The sequence below is a fragment of the Atractosteus spatula genome, chromosome 5 (genome assembly GCF_055471065.1).
Source record: "Atractosteus spatula isolate fAtrSpa1 chromosome 5, fAtrSpa1.hap1, whole genome shotgun sequence".
Taxonomy (NCBI): Eukaryota; Metazoa; Chordata; class Actinopteri; order Semionotiformes; family Lepisosteidae; genus Atractosteus; species Atractosteus spatula.
Window position 1 is genome coordinate 52370710 of NC_142710.1, and position 23518 is coordinate 52394227.

General features: G+C 38.9%; 1 protein-coding gene across 1 annotated transcript in view; it reads left to right on the forward strand.

Annotated features, from left to right (window-relative positions):
- Positions 1-1028: 1028 nt before the first annotated feature.
- Positions 1029-23518, forward strand: part of LOC148835240 (sodium-coupled neutral amino acid transporter 3-like) — a 55671-nt gene continuing 33181 nt past the window's right edge. Inside the window, exon 1 of the mRNA XM_088915593.1 lies at positions 1029-1190. The gene's annotated coding sequence lies outside the window, so the exon portion shown is untranslated. The remainder of the gene's footprint in view (positions 1191-23518) is intronic.

Here is a 23518-nt window from a genome sequence, read left to right on the forward strand (position 1 = left end):
CACATCTGTTTTATTGTGTATTGTGTATTATTGTGCCATATGACTTTTTCCATTTTGTTTTAAACTTTTCACGCTTTGTGAAGCATGATTTCATTGGAATGTGTTATATTTAAATATAGTTTCACTATATTGCAGCGCTATGTAGTCCGCTTCTTTACATACATTCATAGTTCTTGCATAATTTCACTGGTGTAGTTTTTAATACAACTTGGCAAGACCGCATTTCTTTCTTTAAAACAGTTGTATAACCTAACATTCCAGTTGTCCCCAAGCACAAGAGAAGACTTCGGAAAACATTAATAACAAAAGCGATCTGTAACAATAGCTACAAGTAATATTCGCCGCTTGACTCCTGTGGTTTATCTTTGCTTTGACTGGATAAAATTAAAAAGAACTTCGCCTTCAAAAATATGTTGTTGTTCGTTGCGTGATGACCATCACGGCACTAGAAGCACCACTTTAGAGACAAACGAGAAATCCTAGGAGGATTAATGTATGGTATATGCAGGCGATACTACCCGTTTTGTGCGACATCATTTTATAGTTTCCTTTAAAGAAGGATTTACCGCTGCCAATGCTATATCAGTAAGACATATACATTGAAATATAACTGACATATTGACACATAATGAAAGATGTAATCGGTACAATCCCCAATTATATTGCTTGGAATTAACGCCAGAGAAAACGCTACTTCCCAATCCAGCAGAGTACAAAACGCTTTGCACTCGCAATTGTATCCCTGTTGTCCGTCGACAGCAGTCGATGACATTCAGCGATTAAGAGTGTATTCACTTATGATTTAATCATGCAATTCATTAACAGGCAGCATGTGCCTTTAAATACACTTGCGTACTCCATGCTGTACAGTATTCTTTACTCCCTGCTCCCCCCTACTAGCTCCCCCACACCGCTCGGTCTCTCTGCGGGCTGGGTGGCTCTGTGGAAGAGGGGCCGGTGATTGGAGATCCAGTCCGGGAGGCGGATCACGACCCTAGTTTTACTGTTGAAACCCCTTTTCAAACACTATATTGCCTCGGCAAAGAAGTCCTAACGGGGTTGATTGAAGTGCCGCTTGAAAGGAACATATTCATTAAAGGCTCTGATAAGAACAAGAAGGGGTAAAAAAAAATAATCACAGACGGGGAATTTATTAAAATCCTGCTTGGCGACATATTTCCTTTAGACTGGTAAGGATACTAACTTAATGGAATGGTTTATAGAACTGTGGAAAGAGTTGTGTCATGGCTTGAACAAAAGTCTTTTTACATGTTTTTTTATTTTGCGATTTGGATTTTGGTATCCTGAAATTAACTCATTGTAAGCTTTTATAACGCATTTATTCTATATTAACTACAATTACGGAATGTTTATTTTTTTATTATTGCTGCTATTACAACAATAGGCTTCTTTCTTTGCTACTTAACCTATATACTTTAGCTAGCCGTCATAACTTGCATTGCACTCTGAAGATCTGTTAATGTATTCTCCGAGACTGGAAGGTGTGCTACAAAGTATTTCGTTACATCATGTTGCTGTATACGGTAAATATAAAGACTTTTTTAAACCTTGGTAAAATCCTTGATGATCCAGATTAATCCATTAATCCAGTCACATATAAAAAGAGATTGGTTACTATTTTTATACCAAGCACAGTTCTTGTGGTTCATGTCCCCGTTGATTAAGGTGGAAATACTTAATTTCAATGAGTCTTGAACCTACACCCTAGTCTATGTGAGGTGAATAAATGGATTTGCTCATGCCGAGTACAAGTGACACAGCCATGTGCTCGGACCCTGATAATGCGCCTGACAGTTCTCCGTGTATAATTGGATAGATAGCTTTTAATTTTGAAATTAACTTTTCATTTGAGCTTGTGACAGGAGGGATGGCACCGTGTTTCTATTTGGAATCGGTTTTTATTGATTTTTTAAGTGATTTCTGGGTAGTTCTGGTGAACTCCTTTGTGTAAAATCCTCAAGGGTACTACGTGATCATGACTGGGGGTTCGTAAATCTGGTGTAAAGTGAATGGGCACAGACAAACTTTAGTTTGCATTTGTGGGTTATTATTTTTCAAAATTACTTTGGACACGTGAAATTAAACCAGACTGCCTGTGGATCTGAAACGGGAGAAGGTACAGATTGTATTTCTGTACCTTCAGGGACAGTTCAATTTTCCGTGTCTATTTTATTTCATATCGGATTATTTCGTTTATGTACGAATAAAGGCTGAGTGATCGAATGGTTTCTTTACAAGGCTGGCTTTGTGTTATCGATTTGTAATTATTAAGTTTGACTTTCTTTGTTTTAGGATCTTCATTTTTTGTTTATTTGCTCGTTGATGTTTAGGAACACCGAGAGACTAGATCGGTGCTAGATGCTTTAAAAACCCGTTTTCTATATATATACAGTATTTTATTCTTATTATACTTGAAATGTGTAATACTACATGATATCTCCATGAACTCTTCAACAGTCTGTTCTTTTCCATGCGCTGAAGCCATCTGGATTCTATGGTGAAATCTGATCCACGTGGAATTCGCCCCGTGTATCATTTTTCCAAAGAGATTTTTTTGCTCCTGTCTATTCCTACGGCGAACGCTGATTGGATGGGACGTTATTACATCGCCCCTCCCCTTGCGTTTTCGGCCCCTGTGCTTGAGGACAGGAGTGTCTTAGGGCTCCAGCTTTCTTGTACAGAACAGAATGATCAGTTAGACGTCCGGCGAACGCTGGCAGTAACAGATCCTTTTTAAATACTTTAAATGTATTTTTAGTAAAGAGGCAATATAATATGCGTTCGAAAAATACTGAAAATAATACGCCAAGTGTAACAAGTGGTTTCTCTTACAGTGTCTGATCAGTCTCTATTTTCTCCGGTGCTATGAACTTGGTTTGTGGTTTGGTTGGTGGTACCGTTCTTGGCGAAATTACCGAAGGTGAGAAAATCTCACTGAAATGATATGATATATTCTAGTGGTGTTGCCAGGAAATAAAAGACTACCTTCTAGAGGCTGTACAATATTACAGTCCTTAAAACTGTAGCAGGGTATTAGTACATACACATATAATACAAGATGATTTAATAGTTAATGTAACGATACTCAATTGCTGAATAGTGGTTATTTTGCTTTGTTTAGTGCTGATCAATTACATTCATATTGCTGCTATGGCAATATTTTTATAGAATGCTATGCTATTGGAAACCGCAGTAACTGTGCCATGTCCTCGCAGCTCCTCAGAAATTAACACGAGTGTACGGTTAGATACTTTTTTGTCTTATTTGATTTGACATTGCGGGGCATGCATGCGTAATAACGGAGTTTCTTTATTGTAGGAGACAGCGCACTGACTGCAAGAGGCAAAAGTTGTTGTCAAGCGCGTTTTTCATATTCGATTCACGTCAACTCAAAGCGAGCATCTTATTAGACTGACAGGATTTATATCCTCTCTATTTCTGCATCTTGGCTCAGATTATTTAATTGCTGTAACATTAAATTATAAAGGCTTTTTTTTATAAACAGCCGAAGTACTGAGATTTCATTAGTAAAATACCAGACTGAGAATTTAAATGTAAGATTAAATTTATTTTTTTCCAGTGTCACAGTTTTTCCAGAGACCGTGATTATGACAGGGAACATTTAATTTTTTCGTAACTTTTATATAATCTACATAGAATATATGATAACGCGTTCGTTTTTTTGTGTTATGTGAATGCAGAGCCTCGTGTATTCTTGGAAAACGTACAGCTGCATTTCTACAAGAACTGTGCTCATCTTTGTATGTACGTGTCTCAAGATTGCAGTATATTGCGATTACTTTGTATAACAACTAGAGGGATGTGGGAATAAACGTATGCATGTTCTAGCACTGTAGTCTTTATTTTGTGCAGGCTCATGTGTTTTCTTGTTTTACTCTCCTGTAAGCACACTTGCGTCCTACTATTAAGTAAAATTAACACCGAAAAATTTACAACTTTTATCCCTAATCCCAATTTTTCATCAACCTGCATATTCATTCCTGGAAGGAATATTTGACTGGCCTTCACAGTAGTGAACAAGACTGTGTATTAAGAGTATAATCCCAAAACATCATAGGTTCTGGGCACTCTGAAAGTAAAATGACACAATTGCTTAAATGAATATGAGTAGTGCAGCACTCTAATGTGACTTTAGATTTTTGTGTAGCATTTTTTACTATACGGCTGAAAGACATTTAAAAGCAATTCAAAAATAACTAGCAATTCATTCCTAATCATCTCAGAAGGTATCACTTTGTAATTATTTCAGGAGGGAAGAAAAATTCTACTATAATATAAAGATATAAGCAAGAACCAAATAAAAACCTTTTTTTTTTGTCAAATGGGATCTTGTCTAGAGTGTTTTTCGCATAACAGGTGACACTGACCTAAACTGGCACACCCACAAGACAGATTACTGACCTCTTTTCAGATCATAGAACAAAATGCAGTTGCAGAGTTTACAGAAAAGTGCTGAAATGCCTCACAAAAATACTACAAGTAAATCAGTGCCATGTTTATGAGAGAACAGTGCCCTTTTTATTTCAGCACTGTTTAACTGGGAAACTTTTTTACGGTAATGTAAGATCTTAATTAGTTTTGACCCTATAGCACAGAAAACCGTCTGGTGTTAATTCACCTCTGGCAGAGTTCAAAATAGTGCTTCAATGTTAATTTTAACTCCATCAGGGGCAACTTGAACCTGCGCGATTTGCTGTGGGTGTCAAGGTATATTGCTTATCTTAAAAGAGGAGACTTCAACTCTGTCACACAGCTTGGAGATGCTACTGAAAGCAATATGTTGCCATTATCCCAGGCAGGGTTTAAATTTGTTCCAGCACCCAGAGACACGTCTGACTTATTAAGCACATCAGTCCAAACTATTTACCCGATAGGAAAACAGCAAGTCAGGATCACAGGTTGTGCATTTACCTGGTAGGGTGTGATATGGTGTTATTAGTCTCCCTGTGTTTGTACAAATGCTTGTTGTACAGTATGTTGTAGTGCTCAACATTTAATTGAGCTTTTATCTTTTCCAAATCATTTGACAGGAGCCCAGTATAGCGATGGATCTATTATCAGTGTTGGCTCAAGAGTCAAATATAAAAACTCAGCAAAAAGCACCAGACAGGGACCATCAGTGCCAATTATTGGAATAATCTCGAGATGCACACGATTGTTCAACAGTTACATGAAATTATCTTCTCTGCTGATCAGTTTACACTTGGAGTGAAGACCTGAGGTCATTTCTGAATTGACGTATGGTACTGCATGGAAAACTTTTAACACGTGTCCTAAGATTTCTGAAAATAGAGGTAAATTGGTCCAGTGAGTGTTGACTTGGACACATGGAAGGTTCTTTTTCTGTGTGACAGTCAACAAGCCATTTTTAAGTCACTCAAGGATTATGTGTAGTAGCCGATTGCTTGACTTAACTATAAAAGCCCTGGCAGCCAGGGGCTTAGACATGTATATATCTGATTAGTGGTATAACTAATTAGGATCAGGCCATTAATGCAAACATCTTAGGCATGCAGTTCAAATAGAGTTGGTTTTACAATTCCTCCTATATACATTCCAGCTGGCAAATGAATATTGTATTAACTGGGTCTTGACTCCAGATAAAGTAATTGTGTCTCATGTGTCACATGCTGCCCTTATTGTGCTGTTTATGTGTAACATTAAAACAAATCAATAGCTTTGAGTGACTTTGTGTTTTACAGCTCAAGTTCTGTTTCGCAGTAACACAGAGACTGCAATATTAATGTAGACATTGTAGATAACAATCAGATGGAAAACCATGAACATATTTGTTTGGATTTATTCCTGGCAAGAGTCCAGGCAACCCAGGGCCTATCACAGACATGCAGAGCAGAAAGCAGTACAACAGCCTAACTGGAATATCAGTCCAACAGAGGACACCCACACAAAGGAACAATTTAGAAACACTAAGTAAACTAACGAGAATGTATTTGAAAAGTGGGAGGAAACCACAGCATCAGGTAAAAGCAGCCCTCATGTTCATGGAGAGAACATGCAAGCTCCACACAGAAGGGAATCCCATCAGTCTGGAATTGAACCCAGGACTCAAGCACTGTGAGTCAGCCGCATTAACTGTCTCACCATTGTACCGTACTACCCTTGGAAATTCCTACAGTATATTCTTAAATTCAGTCATTCTAAAATGAGAAAACTCTTATTCTTTAAAACTTAAAAAGTGACTTAAAAAGAAACTGTGTTTGTTAGAGGTGTGCTAAGTATGAAAGAAGCAATTGTATTATAAGGAGGAACAGAAAACATTGAAATTATTTCATTTCATTTTCATAATGGATTGTTGTCTAAATGTCTATTTTAAGGACAGCTGAACATTATCCTGTATCATAACATCTTAACTACTTATATCCAGTGCAGGATGTGTTAAATATTCAAGGATAAGGCTGAATACAATTGGAATAATAATCAGTCATATTGTGTAGGAATGATCACCACACATCAGCTATCAGTGTGGAGGAGAAAAGAGTGATGAAGCCAATTCATAGTTGGGGATTATGAGGAGGCCACGATTGGTAAAAGCCAGGGGAAATTTGATCAGGATGCCAGGGTAACAGCCCTACTCTTTTTTTTCCCCATCCTTCAACCATTGGATGTTTTTTTGTGCTTCTTAATCAATTAAAAAAACTGTGGTCCCACAAATGACACAGGATCTTAATACTGTGGTTGATGATACAGTATATGAATATGACATGGCAGGTATTCATACAGTATTTAAAACTTAATGATGCTTAAATGATGCTCACTTTATAAATCCTGTAAAAGTCTGGACTTTGTCAAATTGCGAAAAGTTGAATCTGAGAACTTTTACTTGGAAGGACTTTGAATGACTTATTTCACAGTAGCACAGAAAAAGATGTATGAAGAGAAGTGTAAATTCCTTTTCACATCCCTTTGCACATACAACCAAAAATTATTACTTTCTCAGCGTTCTTTTCTGCTTCCTCACGGCTTGTGGTTCAGTGTTTTTTTTTTGCCCATAACATACTTTCTGGAATTTGCAGTATCTCGATCTTTTTAATCTTTTTAAACATAACATGTTCAAACAGACCTTTTATGACTCATATTGAGTTAGAATTTAGGGAACGTTTTTGTACTGTTTCCATGATGTTGTTAAAGCACAGTCCTTGAATGTGGAAAAAAGAAAACAAGCATAAAGATTTTCTGAAAATGCAAGATTATATTAAGAAGCATCAATGCTTTACTGAATATGGGGATATCTTTTAGATTCCACAAAGAGATTGTAAAGTGTCACATTGGCATTTCACTACCTAATCGCTTACCACTACAGTACACAAGCATTTCAATGCATTTAGGACTACAGTAAAAAGGAAATTACTATTTTTATCCACACTCAGTGTGGTTGCTTCTCAAATAAAAATATTATAAAATAAATAATAACACTAGATTGAAGTTGTAAAGAATTTTTGTATGAATATAGCACACAGGTTGGACAATGTAGTGAGTTGGTGTGTACAAATTAAGTTGGTATGGAAAACTGTTAGCAATCCTAGTGTTGCTTCAAAATCTAGAGCTACAGTGAAAGTCAGAATGAATTTAGTGCAGTAAAACTGCATTTTATTCTTACAAAAACTGGACCTCACAAGGATCAGACTTCTCTGCTGTGAGTCAGTGTGACAGAGTGATTTAGTCGGCGTCCATCAGATCCATGATTGTGGAAGTAAAAAACATAATTCAGAAAGTTTTTCATATGGAAAAATGTCAGTAATCCTTTTTATCCTCTTGTGGGTGGCCAGATCTCCAGGGTTTTCTGCTTACGCTTGGTAAAGGATTAATTAGGGGAATATCTTAACAAGGCCCTGCCTGAGCTGGAGCTAAACATCTTGCTCATGTTTAAAATCTTGTGAAATCTTTCATGGCATTTTATAGTTTACTGTAAACCAAATTGTAAAAGATTATGGATGTTACTTTTTTTTGCATTTGCCAGCAATGTGATTTAGTTGAACTAACCAATTTAGAGCCTATCCCAGCAAGAAGTGGGCACAAGGCAGGATACACTGCCAGTCTATTGCAGGACACACAGACACAATCATGCACACACTCACACCGGGGCCCAGAAACCAATGAACCTACCAGTATTTGTTTGGACTGTGGGATGAAACCAGAGTACCAGGCGAAAACGTAAGCAAACACAGGGAGAACATGCAAACCCCACACAGATAACACCCTAAGAATTGAACCCAGGGCCCCAGGAGGCAGTAAAACCAGCCACTGTGCCACCATGCTGCCTGGCCTTTTAATAATATGATATGGAATTAATATGATTTGACCTGTAGTCCTTCTCAATTTATAAAGTTGAGTTTAAAACTCCCTCTTAATCATTTTTCACCTTTATCAATGAAGAGTTTTCACTCTTCAAGACATTCCAGACAGAACACATGGCAAAAAAGAGAGGTGTAGTATGTATGACTGCCTGGCCAGGCCTGAGTGGCGAGTGCATTGCTTGCTGGGAGGCTGCCATTCTGTTCTTGCTCCTGATAGAGTGACGTGAGGATGCTCCCTCACCAGCACGTGGCTTCTCAGTAAATGTTCTCCTTCTATGTGCAAAACCGAAGCAGCACACCTCTGGGGCCAGAATCTGACATTCTCAAAAGGAGTCTCCAGTGGGGAAAATAAAGTCGTCTTTCTGAAACAAAAACGTATATTTTTAAAATTCCGCTGGTACATGGTGAAGTTGTTTTTGTTAGATAAAAACGAAGCTTGTGGTGGAGCTAGAGATGAATCCAGTAGAACACATCATCTCAACAGGTTATGTATTTGAAGTATTGTATATCTAATAACAGTGGAGCTTACACATCTGTTTTAGTTAGTTTAAGCCCTAAAGCTTGTTATTGTGTATTTGTTGAAAACCCAAAGCTTTGGTTTTTGTCCCATGGCTGTGCGAGTACCTCTCCTTAGTACTGTACTGGCAACAACACCTTTTCTGGTTCACCAGGCCGCAGTGCAAGGATTGATTTTGACGTTTGGCAGTGTGGAGTTACAGAGATGTTTTGGAATATGTGATTATACAATGACCTTATTTTGGTCCAACAACCAATATAAGGTGAATTGTTAAAGTAAATGACATCATTTTGGACAAGAATTATCATTCTTCACGAACTAGGTTTCCTTTAAATAAGTGCATGACTTGCTTCATTGAGTAATTACAAGTGTTCTCATTGTTTAGAAACAGATGAATTAGAGTGACCTCTTACTTACGGGATAGGTGCTTTCTCCTGGACCAGGTTTAGAGACCTCTGATCTAGAGGTTGTACCCCTTCTTTGCGAAAACCCAGAACAATTAAGTTTTGTTGGTATAGGATTTTCTTCTTTGGAATACCTTGGTTTTATAATAAACTGACTTAGAATCAGATTTGGAGGGACAAATAGGGTAACAAAGGCAACTGTTATTTCTTATTCAGCTTTATTAGTAGTGTTAAAGTTTGGGGGGAGCTATTAGGTTGTGCAGATGTAAGAAACTTGCCAGTTTCTCAGTGGAAAAAAAGTTTTTCAACTTCTGATTCTATTTTTGCTTCCTGCCCCCCTATCTGATCCTCATCAGGCATTCTAGGAACCTGCTTCCAGCGGATTACTGTGCGTAGCTTGCTGGGGGCATTGTCGTTGGTCAGAGCCTAAATTTTTCCATTTGAGGCACTGTTCTGAGAGTGAACAAAACCTGGCCCAAACGCCTACAAACACTTAAAACATCTGTGTCCACAGAGGTGTATCAAGGCACGAAGCCTGAGCTGAGAAAAGTGATAGGACACGCAGCTGGCCGATATCAGCTGTAGCTGAAGGGGTGGGGGCATGCACTCTACAAGGTTGTATCTACTCCCAAAGAAAGGAATAAACTTCAGCCCTGCTGCGTTTAAAGAGCTGATGGACAGTTGTGCACAGCAGAGGTGCAGTGCATGAAAGAGGATAGTGTTCATTCATGCAGCGTAGGTTGTGTAAAGTGAGGCCAGGGTCAGCAGGGAGAAGTATGTTAAAAAATGAAGGCCAAGCAGACAGAGTGCAATGCTCCAACACGTTTCGTATGAGTGTAAGGGTGTAATTATTTTAAAATACAAAAATTATAGTTTGAGTTGTTACTATAAAAATATTCTAATGATGGTTGACCTGATAGAAACAGTATAGTATATATATAGAAGTATTATATCCAGTATATCTTGCAAAAGGCAGAAGAAAAGAAACACAACGTTTTGGCTGTGAAGGCTCTTTTCTTTTCTTTTCAGCATGGAATAAACCTTTACTTGTTCCTTTGCGGCCTGCGCATGCTGACCCAGTTACCTACTTGAACTATATTGGAGAAGTATTACAGTACAGTACTTCTACAGCAGAAAGAATCTACTTAGAACACAGTGGATTCTGCATGCTCTGCACTTCACAAATTCATCATTTTGGACTGGAACTTTGTTAGCAGTGTTTCCAGGTGCTGCGTTGCTACTAATAAGCAGATTGTGTTTACTAACCCAAACCAATGGGAACTTTCAAAGTCATACACAGCAGAAACATTTGAGAAGTTCACTTTTAGCTTCATATGTCCACTACAATACATTGATCCGTCTGCCTGCCAGTGTTAGTCATCGGTGCCAGTCCGATACAAAACTGGAAAACTACTGACACTTCCCTGCTATCCCACCTCCTGCATCTGTCGTCATCAGAACAGAGCGTGCACTCATCGCTTGGAGATAAAGCTCCCGATGAAGATAGAAACTTGTCAGCCGGGCTTGAATTTCCAAGCCATCAGCAGCAGCTGGTATCGTGATGAACACCTGTTATGTAAGAAGATATAATAAAGCATCTGAAAAAAACTCTGCCCTAGTTACTTGACTACTTTTAGCATGCGATTTTATTCTGCTGTCTAGCTCCATAATCTGTTTTTAATAAAATACACAACAGAACAGGGCTCTGTTGTGTTGCTGGAGCTTGCTTCAGTTTCAAAGGCACTGATTCGAAATCACAGCTACTCAACCAGCACCACTTCTAATCTGCTTCATTACAGAACTTTGCCATCAAAAGCTTTCTTTATTAATTGATAATTACCAGCATCAATAGAGCGATTAAGGCACTGGTTGTATCAAAGTATTTCAAATGAATACATAAGAAGGCCTGCAAGCTGAGTAGTTCTGTTCTATCATAAGGACCTTATAATAACATAAGGACTTCAATAACCAAAGGCCTCTGCACTAAAGCAAACTCAAGCCCAGAAAATGGCAAAAGAATGAAGGATAAAAGCCCAACAAAGAAAAAATGTGTTTTTTGTTATATACACACAGCTTCTTTTTGTTCCTTTTTTATGCCTTGTTAAGTTTATAATACATTGTTAAGCATTATAGCTGTGATAGTTTGTAAAGAACAATAAAAATGACCATTTGTTGGTCATTATCTAGATGATAGCCACACAATTGTTGGCAGAGGGGCCAGAAAGGTGAAGAAGAGATGGAGGAACACGTGGATTAGATGAAACAGAATTGGGCAGTAACCAGTCCTCTTCAGTAAAGCTCCTTTGCAACTTAGAAGGGTAACAATACAAAGTGATCCTGACCACCAGGAGAATGTAGGTGCTGATGACTTTTTAAGAAACAGATGATGAAAGTAGTGTGCAAGAACTCATTACATTCCTTCAGAACAAAGTACACAGAGTGCAGAGTGATTTGGCATGGCATCTACAGCTACACAGTGCACAGCTTCCTCAAGGCCTAGAGACAGCAGCCATATTTTGGTACATGTCCACAAGTCAGAGAACTGCTTTGAGCTGGCAGTTGCAATCTGAAAAACAAAACAGAAAAGGTTAGAAAGATGCATCTGTGTGTTTGGGACACAAGGACTTTATCAATCTTCTTCGGACAAAAAATGAAATTTTGGTAGAATGCACCTGCATTATTGATGTTTTCAGACCAATTTATTAGTGAGTGCAAAGTCCCAGAGCCAAGTGATAGCTTCTGGTCCACTAGGTTGTGCAGTCTAGGATGTGCTGCCAAATTTGCTCCATCCCACAGGAACAAAGAGGGCTTGCACTGATCCCCCATCTATAGAATTTGGCAAGACACGACCGGTCCTAAACCTGTTATGTCCACTTTGATGTAAAGGTGCTGGGAGTGTTGCAGCTACTGTTGTGTCCACCATATTGCAAGTGTAACATGCCACGGGCCACACCTCCACCGTCCTGCCTGTTTTGAACAGAGTGCCAGGGACACAAGATACTCAGAGCACCTGGCTATCATGAGAAGTCATACTGCATCAAATGCTCCAGATTGTTTAAGATCTGCTTAGCTTCTTCGCAAACCGGCATTGTGTCACCTGCATCCGTGTAACCGCCAGTTAGCCTTCCAAGCAGAATGAGCAGAGTCCTCCCCGCCTCATTCCTGTGTCCCTGTCTGCCTGGATTTTCCCTGTATCTGTCCTGGCAAAACATTCTGGAGTGCGCCAGCCGCTCCCCTGGACTGTGATGCCCTTGCTCTTGAGTCCATGATGACCTATAATCCAGAACTAAAAACCAAATCAGAGAGTGGACCGTGCAAGATGATGTGTTCTTCAAGACAACTGATCTGAATCTGTAAGAGCTGTGGACAGCAAGGAAGATTATCTGAAAAGGACACACTTGTAGTGTAGCAAGCATTATGGTGGGGTGTATTCTGCGAGAGACTTGGCAGACTATAGAGACCTATGAAACATATTGTAAAGGGTATCTCTTCTCTTTTAAGACCTTGGCCCAGTTCTGTCTGAAGTAGAGACCATTCTGAATTCTGAGCTGTTTTTTCAGAGTGATGTTGCCAAACCTCATTGACATCAGCACATTTCCTACTTGGATAAAGACTACCTTCATTACCAGCTCGGAAGTTTCTAGGAGTTGCCACCAAAGCCCAACCAGGAAGAAGCCCTGGTAGTAGAATTACTGGCAAAGACTTGTAAACAGTTTGTCGACCAGCTGGTGAAATAAGTAATTGCATGATCTCAAGTCATGGCACAGGAGCAGCAGATCGCAGCCCATCTTGGTGCCCGTGGGTGACCCAAGAAGCAGCAAAAGCACGAGTCCTCTTTTCCTGGACATGATGGACCAGTGCCTAACTTTAACTTTTGCTCACTCCAGAAATTTACTAGTGATAAAACAAGTTTTTTTTTGTGCCAGAGGATGTTGTAATTTTACTTTTTGGATGTTGTAGTTTTACTTTTAACTTTGTGTGTGAAAAGGTTCATGGTCATTTATTTTAGTGAATTAAAGCCTGTAATAGCCAAAAGCATATTCTCTAAGGGAAACTGCAAGACAGAAAGTTGGAAAAAAAGAAACGATAAAAAAGAGGGGAAACACCTGGTATTTCTGCATGTAGAGATCTGTTTCGCTTATTTTTTTTCATAATTTGGCAGGTTATTAATGCATTATCTGTGACAATTTGCAAAGACCAATGAAGGTTTTGAGTTTTAAAGAAGACTAGTACTGTAGTTTGTTATTTAGGCAATAGCTACACTATATTTTAACTGCAAGGTTTGTTATTAATTTCTCATATGTTAGGGGATATATTAGTGTTATTTAGATTAAATAAGTAGGCCAAAGAATTTTGCAGAAATGTGTTCCATTTCAATTAAGTGATAAGCTGTAGGGTTCTTTGTGTATTATGTATTTGTATCAATATTGTTTTCAGAAGCATATCTTTAAATGTAAATTAAGTACTATAATTTAATCAGTAATGAAAATAGAGAGCTCCAGAGCTTGCTGATGAATGAAATGATAAAATCAGTGCTGCTAGTGGACAAAAAAGGGAAACACTGGTGTCAAGTCACTTAATAAGGCATTGGCCCACCATGTGAGGCCATTATGGTCTGTATGCATAAAGGCGTAGAGTCTAAGAGTGGTATACTGTAGGAAGGATGTTGCATCATTGTTCCATGAGAAGATCAATCAGCTCCTGCTTGGTTGGCACACTGTCTCAAACGTTGTTCCAGAATATCTCATTAATTCTCAGCTGGATTCAGATCTGGTGAGTGAACCTCAGCATCAAGCTCAGACCAATGGCCAACCCCACATTCTCTGTCAATGGCGGCAATCATCCTGGAAGAGACCCTTTCAGAGAAGAAAGAAGTGCTGCAACATGAGGTGAAGATCACTCAATACCGTTAATAAGCAATTAGCATTGACCTTGCCTTCAAAGGGAATGAGTACAAACCATGTCAAGAAAATGAAAATGCTCTCTTCTCTTTGAACCAAACATTCAGGGCTGGAATTCTTTGGATGGGCATCACATTTGCTTGTTTGTCAAGTTCATGGTGAAGGATGATTTATCTGACCATATCACATTTCTCCTTTATTAGACATTGTTGATGTTGTGAGCAGGTTGTACACTGCAACCAAACTACTATTTTCTGCTCTGTGGAGCAATTGTGGTTGCTTACCCCTGAAGTGGATATTTGCAGTCAAAATATTTGCTTTGTACCTTGAATTAATGCACTGATCCTGATCCTGGAGAATGCACTTCTGTCCACTGTTGTCCTTTGCAGATGATGTCTTCCCCTGGGAGCTCCCTGCTGACATCATGTTAGACATTGCTACTCGTGACACATCAACCAGATGAGCTGTCTTGGTCACTAAAGCTCCTGCCAAATGCAGCTCAATAATAACCCCTCTTTCAAAGTTCCTGAGATCTCCTCTTGTTGTCATGCTGGCCATAATAATAGGAACCCAGGCCTGTCCAGTTTTTTTATGCAATACCCTAAGCATACAGGGATTGTATTTGTTTAATTAATAAATGAGCCACACGTCTGGAATCGCTCTTTCAATAATCTTGGTTCCCTCATTTACACAGGCGTTTCTATTTTGTGTCTGCTACCTTTATATATTCAGGAATATCTGTAGTTTAAGTGACACTGTGTACCTTTAGCCCCATAAATAAACTGTATTTTCAGTGACTCAGAATGAGCTGCCTCACTATTCTGCTCCAGGGGATTCAACGCTTGTCAGAATGACAAAAGCTAGACATTTACGAATGCAAGAAAAAAAGCCACAGATTAAAATATCTCAGGTTTTACCTGCAACTGGCAGTTGTGAGAAGATTTTATGTTGATTTATCTGTGACAAAAATGTCTAAGCTGTTAACTGTACTTACATGTGGAAATAGTATTTAACATTAAAATTTCATATAATTGCAGTATTTTAAGTAGGTAGCTTCGTCAGCATACAGTACATAGGCTGCAAAGAAACAGGTAAAGCTTTATTCCATGATGAAAGGAAAAGAAAAAAAAATGTCTCTTTTCTTTTCCTTTCAGCATGGAATAAACCTTTACCTGTTCACTTGCAAAATTTGTTTTTTATTGCATGAATGTACAATATTAATAGAGGTCAATAATATTAATGTTAGAGGTCTTTAAATGCCTAAATTATTACCATTTTTTATATGAAGGGACTTTCTTCACCTCAGACACCAGTAAGGCCAACATAGCTAGATAGAGGAGGTACTTTCACAGCTGTAGTGGTATCTACTTAGATAACAGCTCAATCTGAGAAGACACCAGATGCCTAAAACACTTATCAGGCTGAAAATGTCCAGAAGATGACCACCAACTTATGTGACCATGAGGTATACAAAAGACAGTCAAGAAAAGGTATTAAGCACTCAAGGGACTTTTAATTTTACGGAAAGAAGAAGTATTTTCAAGCTGGTAAAACTATTTAACTTTCCTTTTTAAATCTAATAGGTTAAGTCTGTTAGGGTTATTTATTTGGATGCACAACTGTAGTAGTGGTAGAGGAGTTTACATTGGAATTCTTATTTGTACTGATCTCTAGTGACATATTCAGTACAATAGAGATCACCACACAATGTAGAGATTACAAACATAATAAATAATAACAGGAACAATAAATATGTTGTGGGACAATAAATAGGTAGTAGTGAGAAAAAAAACAACATGGTAGACCATGCAAAAAGTGTATAGTGCAGATGTGTATTGAGTCTGAGGCATTGCAGGTAGCTGTTGAGAATGAGTACTGCAGTGGAATAGAAGCTGTTCTTGAGTCTAGTGGTCCTTGCTTTAATATTGCGGTAGCGCTTGCCAGAGCTCAGGGGGGGAGAACAGTATGTGGCCGGGATGGTTGGGATCCTGAATGATGGATTGGTCTTCACTGAGACAGTAGATGGTGTGAATCTCTCCAATTCATGGTAAATCGCATGGTACAATCCTCTGTGCCGTTGCCACACCCCTTTGTAGTGAGTCTTTATCATGTATGGTAGAATTGCTGTACCCCACAGTGATACCACTGGTGAGGATACTTTCTGTGGTGCTGTGGTAAAAGTTCATGATGAACTGCTTCCTCATACTGCATTTTGTTTAAGCACCACAGAAAGTGCAGGCGCTGTTGTACCTTTTTCAGACTGGCTTAACTTAACTATTGCTAAAGAAACTTAACTATCGTTAAGTTTGTTAAATTAGTATTGTTAAATTCTCAAAATTATAGTATTGTTAAATACTTAAGTATTGTTAACAATTGTTATTGTTAACTTAACTATTGTTAAGTTTATCTCCTTTAGTGGGTTTATTGGACAGGCATACCTATGAAAGATATTCAATGTTTGCAAACAGTCCTACTTGCCCTCATATAGATGTCCACTTTTAAATGCATTATGGTTGTCAGTACTAGGGATCCAGAGGAATAGGATATATAAAATGAAGGGTTCTAAGAAATCACTTATTGAAAATAATAATTTGTAAATGTTATTGTGTTCTTTGTATCTTATGTGTGCATTACTTTAATACCAAAACATTGCAAACAGAAGGGCAGTTTTAAATGATTCATAAAGGTGATCATATGCCTGCCATTTCAGATACTGCAGACACCTGCTATTCCCTGAACAGACCAATTACCAAGTGCATCATAGGAGGTGTCCCTGTGACCTTTAGTGCAGACAGAAACAATCTAATTATACAGCTGTTTAGAAAAATCAAATCTTTAAGAAAACAGAGTGACAATCACATGACTAAACAGCAATTCTGCTTTTGTGTAATGTTTTTTTTAAACACTGTGTGGGTGGTCCTATGATACTATGAAAATGTAATCCTTTCAGGTAGAGCGTCCATAGCCGAAGATACACAGCTCTCAGATCCTGGGTTCAATTTTTGTCTCGGCTGTCCAAGACCACTTTCCTCCCACCTTCCTGTCCTGTCCAGAGAGGTGTAGTACTGCCCTGTGCCCTGTGCTTTCAGGCTAGGCTCTGGGTTACTACTGCCTTTACTAGGAACATGAGGCTTTCTGATGGGGTGGATGAATGAAAATAATATTTTTTTCTAGAATTAATACTGGATTGCAGTCAAAAGATACTGATAATCTATCAACCAAATATGTGTTTTAATTACTAAAATATTTATTTGTGTTGTTTAAAGAAGGTACTGTTGTCTCTTTCATATGTATGTGCTCTATTATAGACTGTACATGTTGATTTTTAGTTTTATAGATCAATTATTTTCACCCATCAATATTTATAGTTATGGAACATATAATAACTCTTACATATAAAGTGTTAAATCAGGACCATCTGTTCCTTTTAACTGACTAACCTAACCATTTTCGTGTTGTGAATAAATATGTACAAATGTACGTGACATTCCCCACTGAGAGCAAATGTGCCTGTAACAAAATCTCACATTTGAACAACATGCTGCCTTCTGAACACATTCGGAAAGATTAATACAATTTTCAATGCTTGTAGAACACCAAGGTTATTTGAAGGTTAATCTCATATCTGATGGAATGCTGAAGTTTGGAAAGAACACTTGCCATATCTCAAGTATATATCATTCCTCAGAGCATCCCAGGAAGCAGAGATCCGGAGATTTTCTTTTATAAGCACAAGGGACAGTCTTGCACCTTATCTATCCACTCTAGAATAAACTCTATTCCGCAATAAACCAGTGATCGTTTCAAAATGTGGGCACAACTTGAATATAGCTTGTCTAGAATTGTTTTTACAATTGTTTTTGTAAAAAACATAGCTTTTTGGAAGCTTTTGTACATTTCTAACGTTTCTTATCAGGTCATTTATGAAAACACCCTTTTTTCTAAAATGACAGTATGCTAACGTTATTTTAATAACATATGGGACCCTGACGAGACACAGTCATTGTTTATCCTAATTTGCTTCTCCACAAAATCTTCCCTGCTTGTTAGTTTTGTAATATAAGTGCATACAGATCCCAGTCTCAGCCATTTTCTATCTGCAGGAAATGTTTGCATGAGCCTTTCTTGTCTATTATGTGTCTATTGACAGCTCATCAGTAAATGGAGCAATCTGTAATCAATTAATCTTTCTATTCCACTTTCTGCATTGAAAACTAATCGAATGAATCAGCACTAAGGATGAGAGAAGGTTCTGTTACTCAGCTTTGCGAGATCTAGACAACCTCCCCTGGGCAGTAGTGTTCATTTCCTTCCCTGTATTTCTTTATCCCACCTCCTGAGCTGAGAGGATGAGCACATCATCTTAAGATTCTTTTCCCTCCAATTTCCGTAAGCCTCTGTAGCTGCATCTTCTGTGTTATTTCTCTGTGGAGCACCGGACCAGCAGTTTGATTTTTTCTACTTTTTCCTGCTTACAGTTCCTAGTTCACCTGTGTCTCCCAGCCCTGGGTGACAAAAAGTATTACCATCACTGGATTTGTCAGCTCAACATTTCTTTGGCAAACAAAAAATACCACAGCTGAGCTTTCCATGGAAACCTACAAAAAATAGAGCCTTTTATGATGTGAGGCAGTGACGCTTGTTTTGCCACAGGGCTTAGCTAATCCTTCATCCCTAATGATGAACTAGAGCCCCTTTAACTTATCAAATGCCCAGGATATTGTGGTACAGACTTAATGAAGCTTAGAGACTGGAAGCCTTGATCGCATCCTATGGTGTAATGCCGGCAGATTATTCCTGTAGTCACCGATGTGACAGTGTAATCAGGAACAAAACACTGTGTATCTCTGCTCATTTCAGCTAGATGTTCTTTAAGGAGCAAGAGGCGATACTGTAGGGGCTGTGAGGCGTGAGTGATTATACGTCTGGCTAAATTAATATTCACTTCATGCTGAAACCAGCACAATCGCATTAGGCCTGGATTAGACTCACCAAATGAACCTGTCTCCTGTGCTCAGCTCTCTTAATTTCAAAAGTCGAAATGTACAAGGGCATCCGGCTTGGGCTGTTTTCATTTACGAAAGATTCGGGGGTTTGGAGTGGAGCAAACAACCCCGGCATAACACTTGTGGAGGGAACGGGGAATTGATTTGCATCCACATAGAAAAGGAACCCGTTCTCTGTTATGTAACCCATTGCTTTTGTGCTGTTGTTAGTGCTGAACCCCTGGGGACATTTGCCTTCTGTTCCAATCACGGTGTAGCAGCTGCCCACAACAGGAGAAAGCCCCTTGACACAGCAGCACACAAGTAAAATAAATGGACACCACTGCCATTTTGGTTTATCTTACATAATAATAGAAAGGCAGCTGCGAAAATAAGCATAACATTGACCATCTTATTTAGCAGCTTTATGTAATTATAGTTCACACTGAAAAAGAAACTCACTTTTGTTCCCTTATTTAATTTCACAGTAGCCAATTGGCTTGTAAAAAAGACTGTAAAAATGGGAAAGTGTTAATAAGGAAAAGCCTAGTAATCTGTCAATGACATCTGTATTAGGATAATCAGTGCCTCGCAAAATGATGAATAGGTGGTGTTATGTATGTATGAAATCTTTCATGAATAGCCGTTTAAAAGCCTTCAGTCCTTATAAGGGTACTATTTCAGATATTTCCAGAAATCCCCATCCCCATTAAATAGCTTTTTAGTAAAATTGCTAAACTTATACCATATTCACGGTGACAAAGCCATAATGTGTTTTCAATTCCAAAATTAACCTGGTTAAATCTTGGTACTTAGTGTAGCATCTTGTTGGAGAATGCACTGTTGTGTTCTTGATACAATGACATTTCATATACAGAGTCTGTGTCTTTGTCTGAGGGAAGACATCTCAGATTGCTAGAGCTACAGAGTTAAATTTTTATTGTGTTTCAATAGCAGAACAGATAAGTAAAAATGAAACATTCCTGCCTGCACATGATTGCTTTTTGTAGACAATGAACCCTAATGAACCCTGTCTACAGTAGATTACAGTGTAGAAGGAGGCTAGACCTTCAATTCCTGTTGCTTATACATTCTAGTTACTGGAGAACAAGGAATCCATTTTTGCTCCTTGGTATTGAGATGTACCCTGATAGGAAATGTTAACTGCAAAAGCTATAAATCTATTGCATTCTAAATTGACTATTGCAGTATTACTGTAATAAAACTGATGATTAAATAATTACTATTCTGAAACCAGTGATTATAACTGTACTGCACTTTAGCAATAGACTTTCAGTTTATTATAAATAAACTAAATGTTTTAGAAAGCTCTGCTGACTCTCAGTTCACCACAATTAAAACTGTTGTTCTTTCTTTAACTCACTTTGTTACTTTGCCCGTTAATAGGGTGGTGAACTGAACATATGCTCTGTTTTCACAGTGTAGATCTCATGACAAATCAGAGGGGGAATTAGAAATGTATTGTCCCCAGTTTTACTGGGTTGAAAAGCATGAGGGTTAAAAAGTTCACTGGAAAGTGGGGACTGTCTTGCAGAAACTGCCACAACCCTGACCTACCCAGCTCTCACCTAGCTAAGAGCTGGTCCTGTGACCAGTCTGGCTGCCAGGACATTTGTAAAAAAAAGGGCCATATAAATAAACAGCTTTATATAAATACCCACCCCTAGACCCTGATCTTTTAATAACACTGTTTTCGTATTTATTTCTGGCAGCCTAAATATACAGTGGTAGTAATAAATCAACACGACAGAGGGCTACACAGAGGCTATATAGGAGGACAGGGACATGGTTCTCTAGGTCTCTCTGTCCTCCTCCACTGTCCTTTTACAGAGATTGAATGTTTTCTTCATGCCAAATCTTTTCTGCTGCACATAGGTTCCTTTTTACGGAAGTATGTTTTCCAGCACAGGTAGCTTTGGTTTATCTTCTTTTCAGGCAGATGGCGGAGCAAGTTTTGGTTTTGGAAAGCAATAGAACTCCCGTACCGTTGATCATAGGTCCCTTTAGAGTGAGCACGCTGACATACTGTATATTTGTCGCCTTGCTGATGGCTGCAGTGTGAGCGTACACGCTTACCTCTCGCATTGTCTAGGAGGTTGTCGTCTGTGCCCGCCAGGCCTGAGGCCTGCTTGACAGAGAGAGCCTCTAGTCCTGCCAAGACCTCACGTTTTTCCAAGCCTGAATTACTCAGCTATCTGTCTTTGCCTGTGAGTGGGGGAGCTCGGGGAGGGCTGGGTGGCCCAGTCCACAAGGGAGGGAGCCCAGCTTTGCTGTCCCAGCGTGTGCTGCGTGAGCTGAGGTCCTGGTGGGAGCTGGATTTAAGGTTGCCGTCTTTTCAATTAGGCAAAAATGAATTACCTTTTCAGGCCTCGAGTGGCTCTGCAAGCACCGGCCAAGGGGGCCCAGCAGTATAATGGTGATATAATAGCTCCACTGTTCCCTGGCAGTTCCCAGGAAACGACACAACGTGCACCATTGTGTGTGGTGTTTTTGCTGCCCATCCACGTTGCCCAGTTTAAGCCAGACGAACAGAAGGCCCTAACTGTGCAGTAAGGCACATAACAGGGCTTGGGGAACCGGTAACAGGGGGGAGTGAAGGAAACGCGGCAGGGTTTTCAGATGTACCATCGCTGCTTCACCTCCCTGGCTGTTTGATGTATAATAATAATTTTAAAAACAGCTACACATTTAAAAGGAGAAGTTGGAGGGAACCTGAGGACTGTGCCAGGAAAAGGTTTAAAGCACTGAGAATGCTGGCTTTATGTTAAGTCCTTCCTAATTAAAAGAGAGGAAAACAAAACTGAAGCACAAAGAGAGGCCAGCAATGGCCAGAACTAGTTCTGAGCTGGTCAGAGCTGGTTCTGCAGCTTTTCATCTCGCTGGGTCCTGCTGGTTCAGAGTCCACTTGTTTATGGAGGAACTCAATCAAATGACTCGTTTGCTGCATTTGGAATGGGCAGTCAAGACAGTCCTTTTATAAATTAGCTGGGACACCTTCAGGAAACCTGGAAGTGCGTGTCATTAGCCAGCAGATTTTTTGGACTGAGAAGGAAGAATAGAGGTTGGGATGCAATGGTGTGTCCAATTCATGAGAATGGAAACCGTGGAAAGCGATTCCTAAAGCTTTAATATCCAAACCTCGACACCACTTGTGTTTTTTTCAAAAGAAGAAAAAAATCAGTTGTCAGATCGATTAGCAAAGAGCAACTTGTTGACGCAAGAGACAGACCCTGTGTATTCCTCTGCTGCCTGTTCCTGGGTTTGATCTAGGGTGGACATCTCCGCTGAAGTAAAAGCTGAGGGAACTGGTATTTTTAAGTTATCTAATGTCTCACTTGCTATTGGAGTCTTTGTCTATTTGAGAGAATTGAATGGTTTGGGGAAGTAGAACACTTTTTTACCTTGCATGTTTTTTTTTACCATGATACTAGTCCTTCTTTTATTGTAATTGTAATGTGACTTAAAGCTAGAATATTTATCATCTCTGTCACCAGTGTACCGAATTGTGTGCAAAACTGAACACAATGATTCAAAATGGGTAAACTCACACATTTACAGTATCCATATATACAGTAATGGCTATCCCATTTCTTAAATGAACTTGACAGTATTATTCATTCTGATTTTCTTTTCTGAAAGTTTAATCAAATTGGTTTGATTCAGTTCAGTACTTAAAGGAACTACCATGTGCTGTATTGTAAAACTATTTAAATATTAACACTGCCACATTTCTTTGGTAGCACTGTACTTTGTTTTTTTGTGTGTGTGCTTTTTTGTGTTCTGGAGTTTGATTTTTAATTATTAAAAAATATAAAGGGTGAACTTTCAACTCATTCATTGCAGGAACTTTATCGCCTTGTCATCGATTGACACTACTGGTGTCATTTTCACTCCCTCCCAAACATAGCCCTGTCTTTACACATCATATTAGAACTATGCTGTCTGTTTTGTATACAACGTTTAAGAACAATGAGACCATCTTGTTAGGTTTGCTAAACTTTCACATGTGATGGTGCAGCTTACCTATCTTGCCTTAACCTGGATATTTTTCTCTCAGATATTTTTCAAACTCACCATGTTACCATAGATTAGGTTGGACTTCTTAAGATTATGTGTTGCATAGATGCTGCGTTTTTCTTTCGTGTTATATTTACCGCAATGTATCCAGACCATGGTCAGTCCTGGGATGAGGACTGTAAGCGTCTAACTTGTGAACCTGTAGGTGGCACTATTCCTTCAGGACCACAATTTCCAAACCAGTGCTTCGTTATAGTGACCAGGACACATTGCGCCATATGATAAACCTAGGTCATGAGTGTTAGCTATTAAATAT